This window comes from Herpailurus yagouaroundi, unplaced genomic scaffold, assembly GCF_014898765.1.
Source record: "Herpailurus yagouaroundi ecotype Mexico unplaced genomic scaffold, PumYag 29, whole genome shotgun sequence".
In the NCBI taxonomy this organism is placed as follows: domain Eukaryota; kingdom Metazoa; phylum Chordata; class Mammalia; order Carnivora; family Felidae; genus Herpailurus; species Herpailurus yagouaroundi.
The window spans coordinates 3,797,301-3,804,281 of NW_024412377.1; positions in this window are offsets into that span (position 1 = coordinate 3,797,301).

Sequence of the window (6,981 nt, forward strand, 5' to 3'; positions counted from 1 at the left end):
TTGCACACACATGCACAGGCAGACACAGGTGCACACACATGCACAGGCACGCACAGGTTCGCACGTGCACACACATATACACACACATGCCCAGCTGCACAGGCGCACATACATGCAGAGACACACACACACGCACATGCTTGTGCACACGTCCCCTCCTGCTCCACATGTCCTGGGGCCTCTACAGGCCAGTCTGGGTGGCCACAAATGGGACTAATTTCTGTTTGAGGTTAATGTTCACGGCTTTGATCCTGGGCTGGCCAGCCCGTCCCTCTGCCTTGTCCTCTACATCTCTGTTTCTTCTTGGAGACAAGCTGTCCTGCAGGCCAGGCAGCTCTGCGTCGCAGCTGTTTCCGGCCCGAGGAGAGGCAGACCCAGGGCGGCCTCCTCATTCAGCTGTCGGCTTCAGCCAGACGTGCTGCCGAGTTAAGTGTCTCCAACTCTCTCTGCAGCTCAGCCGGAAAGGCCTCTCGGAGCGGCAGCGGGGGGGGGGGGGGGGGGGGGGGGCCGGAATCGCTGATGCAGCGGGTGACGGGGGAGTGAGCCGACCCCTCCGGACCCTCTCCTGCCGCATGTGGGGACGGGCAGTGCACACCCCCCCTCGCAGGGTCCAGAAGAGCAACCAGCTATGCTCACAAATCAAGTCCCCGGAGCCAAAGGGCCAACTGGACCCCATCACGTTGCGAGCACCTCAGTGTCACGGAACCGCTGCTTGGGGAATTTAAACAAGGGAAGTGCAGGACCTCACACGAAGCCTAGTCCAGTGTGTGACTGATGATGCCTTCCACCGGGCGAGTCCGCATGTGACGCGTGTGCCCCAGGGCTATTCACACGCTTCTCATTTGCTTCTGTCTTTAAATAACTGATTGAAGAGGGAGTGTGTTCTCGTGGGGGAGCCTGCCTGCTCGTGCTTCTTCCCGTGAGGTCTGTGCATCCTCTCGGGGACGGGCAAATCTGGCATCTCCTTGAGAACGTGGCCGTGCGCTTGGTCCCGGGACAGGAGGGCAGGAAGCCAGCCGTGTCCCCCTCCCCGCCCCTCCCCCCGCCAGGGTCAGAGCCTCGCAAAGGCAGCACGCGCTCCCCGCGCAAATCCCAGAGTTTTAATGACCCTGTTTTGGAGGGGACCTGGTCCGAGGGCGGCACTCCAGACCAGCTGCCTTCTTCACAGCAAAGATGCCCAAGGAGCTATTGGAGACCCTCTGCGCCTTCCTACGGCCCCCTTCACATACCTATTCCTAACGTCCTCTGACTGCTCCTGCAGAAGCTCTTGGACCACGGAATCGTCCTCCTTGGGGTGGTCCAGGAAGCCAGGATGTTGAGGCTCCAGGCCCTTTTCCCTTGTTGTTAGGGCTGGGAAGTCTTCCCTGCTCCAGAGAAGACTTGGACCTTCTTCAGCACCCTGGCGATTGTGCGCATTACAGAAGTCCTCCCTCAGCACCAGGATTGGGACAAATCGGAGAGAATACAGTGCGGGCAGAAGAAGTGACCCTGGGCCACCGCACACAGCTCCGGGCCCCTGCTCCTGACATCCCCCGCCCTGGGGCACAGGCTTTGCTCACAATGTTCCCTGCGGGTGTTTGCTCTGTAGACTCACGGATGCAATCTGGGGGTCCTTTTCTTTAGCCTCCTAACCCCGCTCCCCTTAGGCACAGCCCCTGGCCCTCTTCCCAGCCCAGGATTTCCCTAGAGACACTGAGGCCCCTGCCCCAAACACGAACTGAAATTCCCAAGGGGAGGGCCTTTGAATCACGTGACGTGGACAGGATGCCAGCCCTGGAGACAGGGCACTGATGTACATGGAACGATCCGTGGCCCTCCACGTGGCGCGACAGGCCCACACTGGCTCTCCTTCTGTCCTTCTCCCAAGCCCCTTCGTTCTTCCTCCTTATTAGTGCCTTTGACTCTCCCCACCAGACATAAGCCTCGTGGCAAAGCAGTAGCCGTGTCCGTTTTGCCTGCACACTTGGCTTTGAGTCTCACCTCTGAGAAACCCGTGACAAGGTGATTCTACCCCCAAACTCTCAGTTACTGGAAAGTCTTGCGCTTTCTTTTCGACCACACTTACAAGAGCTGATAGCATGAGGTTCTCATAAACAGCCGTTTTTACTTAACCCTCTTGGCAGAGGGTTTTCCGTCTCGGACCCCGAGGCGTCCAGACAGGAGCAAGCAGGGCAGAAGGAAGCACAGCGGTTTCTCTCCCTGGCTTGGGACTCAGACTTAGACGAAGGCGGTGCAGGACTGTGTTCAGGCTGAGGATGAATGCCTCTCCCTGGATTCGTGCCGGTCGTTTTAAGTCCCTCGCTCTCTCTCCTCTTTTCCGTGCTCTCATCAAGCCGGCTCTTCCCAAACTGCTTCTAGAGTCTCAGCTCCTGCGTTGATACCTGGTAGGTTGCGTGAATCACTTACTCTGGAGTGGTTTTTATTATGCCAGCGAGCCCTCCTCCGTGGGCAGGTGGCTGAAGAAATCAGAGGAGAGCAGAAATGTTTCTCCTTCATGGCAAGCCTCTGCCCCATAGCGTTTAGTGCGGCCGTCGTGTTCTCCAGACGTACAGGAAAGGAAGGAAGGTTTCGCTGAACTAGCCTAGAATTCCATGCTATGATCACCATCCCAGCAGAAATGTGAAGCTCTCCTCACAGCCGAAAATTCCAACCTGCAGTAGTTATTTCTATCTGTCTTATGGGTCCTTCAAGTTCATAAAGTCACCATTGTTCAATCCCTTTATATCGTATTGGTGTTTCTCTGGAGGACTTGCAAATGACGCAATCCCAGCAAACCTGGCTCGTGTGTTCGAATAATCCAAAGCAGATGATATGTTTTATGGAAAGCAGTGGCCCAATCTGACTGCTACACGTAATACGTGTGTGTGTGTGTATGTGTGTGCGTATACACATATATATGTAAGACATGTACACATAGGACATGCACATTATATGTAAGACATGTACACACGTGTGCAGGATGCAAACTCTACACATAAGATGTACGCACAGGCGTGTAAGACACGCACAGCATCTGTAGGATGTGGACACATAACGTGAGCTCACCAGAGCGTGCACACTCTCTCAGCGGCTCCCTTGCGTGCTGATTGTCCAAGGGTAACACCAGCTGCACAGGTAGCCAGCCAGCCATACGCAGGGTTTTCCGAATGAATGACCTCCCTGAACTCAACCCCGAGATCAGCCCATCATGGATCCCATCACACCCTCCCAGGAAAGCGCCTGGAATTTTGCAAGGGAAGAGCCAGGCACAGCAGGGGCAGGCGTGCCACAGGGCTGCTGTCCATGTTCTCGTCAAGTGTCTCCAGCCCCGCTGACCTAATAGCTGTCCGCCTGAGGACCAGTCTCGGCTGCAGTCTTAGGTCGTAAAGTTGGGAGTGGGTTGGATATCCCACAGAGGTCAGGAAATGGTCAAAGACAGTCTCGCCAACCCGAGACGGAGGACGAGATTACTGTGTTGTGTTAATGGTGTGAATAAGTTTGGTCCTGTTTTGCCGATAAAAGAGAAAAGAAAAAAGAAAACAGTATTATCAGGAAATGAAAAGTTTCATGGGAAATCAATTCTTGAGTTCACAGAAGTGCACGCCTTCCCGGACTCATATTCGTCTCATCTCTGTTTGAGATCTCTCTCCCTCTTGGAGTGTGTCGATGCCTGCTTTCTTACGCGGAAGCTGTTGAACGGCTTTAAGCTCCCCCCAACGCTCCAAGTCCTGATGGTGAAAATGTTAAGGCCGCACCAGCGCCTTGGCCTCTGGTCCTCAGGTCCGCTTGTCAGTGACCCCTTCCCTGCCTGTCCTCCTGCTCTGCTTTCCACTGCTTGGGCACCTCCTGGGCTCCAGACCACACTGCATGTGAAACATGGCATACTGGGGCGCCTGGGTGGCTCAGCCGGTTGAGTGTCCGACTTCAGCTCGGGTCATGATCTCACAGCTCATGGGTTCGAGCCCCGCATCGGGCTCTGTGCTAACAGCTCAGGGCCTGGAGCCTGCTTCGGATTCTGTGTCTCCCTCTCTCTCTCTGACCCTCCCCCGTTCATGCTCTGTCTCAAAAAATAAATAAACGTTAACAAAAAGTTTTTAAATAAATAGATAAAATAAACATGGCATACTAAGTAATATTCGATCCGAACCCAAGGAGAACTCAGGCATCAGGGACCTGGCATCAGAGATCTCTTTGATAACTTTTTAGCAGTAAACATGTCCCAAAAAGATGAGGCTGGGAAAGTCTGGTTGACAGGCTTAGTCTAAACTCATAGCCATCAGCTTTCACTATACATTTGACAAGCTTTAAGGAAAAAACAAAAAGGAAATGCTTCAAGAAATACCACCTTGCAGGACCATAATCTAACTGATTTCAGCTGCAACCTGAGAATCAGGGTGTTTTAAAGTCCACCAGGCAAGGGGCGCCTAGGTGGCTCTGTCGGTTGAGCGTCCGACTTCGGTTCAGGTCATGATCTCACGGTCCGTGAGTTCAAGCCCCGCCTCGGGCTCTGTGCGGACAGCTGGGAGCCTGGAGCTTGCTTCAGATTCTGTGCCTCCCTCTCTCTCTGTCCCTCTCCCGTTCATGCTTTGTCTCTCTCTGTCTCAAGAATAAAGCCCACCAGGCAAATGGAACGTGCAGTCAATGCTGAGAACCTCCGTTCTGAAACACGCCTTGTGTGGACACCAGGCTCTACTGATAGGGGACAGTTTGGTAAGGTTAGTGGCTGCTCTTCATCGGGATTATGCGTGCAGTTGTGCTTCTGGCCACCAGATCCGTTTGTAGGAACGTCAGCGCCCAGTGCTTCCGAGTGGGACCTTACCTGGGCACAGAGTTGCTGCAGATGTAATCCGTTAAAATGAGATTACATTGGAGTGGATGGGCCTCTAATCCAGTGACTGGTGTCCTTGTAAAAAGGGGAAATTCAGACGCAGACACACAGGGAGAATGAAAGGCGAAGACGAAGCCAAGTAAAGCCAAGGATGTGGCGCCTGAGTGGCTCAGTCGGCTGAACGTCTACCTTCGGCTCGGGTCATAATCTCGCGGTTCGTGGGTTCAAGCCCCGCGTCAAGCTCTGGGCTGTCAGCACGGAGCCCCCGTCAGATCCTCTGTCTCCCTCTCTTTCTGCCCCTCCACCCCCTCTCAAATGAATCAGGAATAAATAATAAATAAATTAAAGCCAAGGCTGGCCAGCAAACCCCCAGAAGCCTGGAGACCTGCCTGGAGCCGATTCTCCCTCACAGCCTGGGAAGGAAGCAGCCTTGCAGGCACCTTGATCTTGGCCTCCCAGCCTCCAGAACTGTGAGAAGGTACATTTCTGTTGTTGAGGAGCCCGGTTTGTAGTACTTTGTTATGGTAAAACCCTAGCGCCTAGTACAACAGACCTGACTATAAATACTCAGGAGTCACCTCCCGAGAGTACCAGAGAAACACCTTTCCTGAGTACCACCTTTCCTTTGCTCCCAAACCCACCTGGTGATTTTCGTCTTACGTAACCAAGTCTGAGTGCTTGACAGAGAAGCCGACAATGGCAGCGAGAGTGAGGGCCCAGCATACAGGGTCTGGTGGTAATATTCCTCCCTCTGATTCACATGTGCACATAGCATGGGAATCTGTGTGTTTCTTTTTTTTTTTAATTTTTTTTTTCAACGTTTATTTATTTTTGGGACAGAGAGAGACAGAGCATGAACGGGGGAGGGGCAGAGAGAGAGGGACACACAGAATGAGAAACAGGCTCCAGGCTCTGAGCCATCAGCCCAGAGCCTGACGCGGGGCTCGAACTCCCGGACCGCGAGATCGTGACCTGGCTGAAGTCGGACGCTTAACCGACTGCGCCACCCAGGCGCCCCGGGAATCTGTGTGTTTCACTGAGTCATAGGCATTAATGCAAAGCGTACACAAATTTGCATCGCAAAATGCTTTTGCTCCAGATGCTGAGTTTACAAGACTTTCTCTGGCTTTGTATATTATAACACTACAAAGATTTTATGAGATCAAATACTTTGGGGATTTTTTAGGATCGGTTCAAAACAGTATTTCTTATCTATGAAAGAAAGATCATTTTGTGTAGTTTCTAACATAACCGCTGGCCTTTAGGAAAATGGATTTTGCATGGATGCCTCTACTTATTAATCTTTTCTGGAAGTCAGTATATATAGATATAATTCTCAAGGGTCTTTGAAAACAGGAACTGCTTTGGGGAAATCAAAATAAAATATCTCTTCTCAAGAAAAGAAAAAAAGATGACATTTCATAAGCAGCAATACTTTTGCTATTTTCTTAAGTCATTTTATATCCCCGATATAAAACAAACAAAACATGGTGCTGGAATCCAAATGACTTTATGTTATATTTGCTACTCTGACTTTTCCAGACATGCCATTTGAATGAAGGGGGATACTCGGATCGTTGAGAAAAGACAAGACAAGGAAACCTGTGATCTGCTGATCTCTGGCTGGTCTCTGGACGCTGACACTGTCTGGAGAGTGGGGACAGAGGGGCGGAAGGAGGAGACAGATAGGAGATACGGAGGTCGCAGGGAATGGTCCTTAACTCTTCGTGAAGCAGAGAGAGGATGCCTCCTTGGACACGGAGTCGAGTGTCAGAGTGAACCTGGCCTTGTGGGGCCTTGGAAAAGAAACAGACTCTGAGGTCCCACCCACCTGCCTTCAACGGCTGGCCCTCCTACCACCTCCCATGTGAATTTGAGCATGAATCTCTCTTTGCTTCTCTTGTTAATGGGGAAAAACCCAAATATATATCCCCTGAGAGGTAGGGAGAGACAATAAATGCCAACAGGCTTACTAGAGAGTAAGTGCTCAGTAAATATGAGTTTCTACCTTTCCACTGTCTTTCTTTCCTCCCTCCCTCCCTTCCTTCCTTCCTTCCTCCTACATTCCTTCCCTCTCTTTTTCTCCCTTTTCCTTCCCTCTTTCTTCCTCCTTCCACAGAAAGGAGAGGTTTGGAACAGACCCTGTTACGAACATCAGAGGGAATCAGTATTTT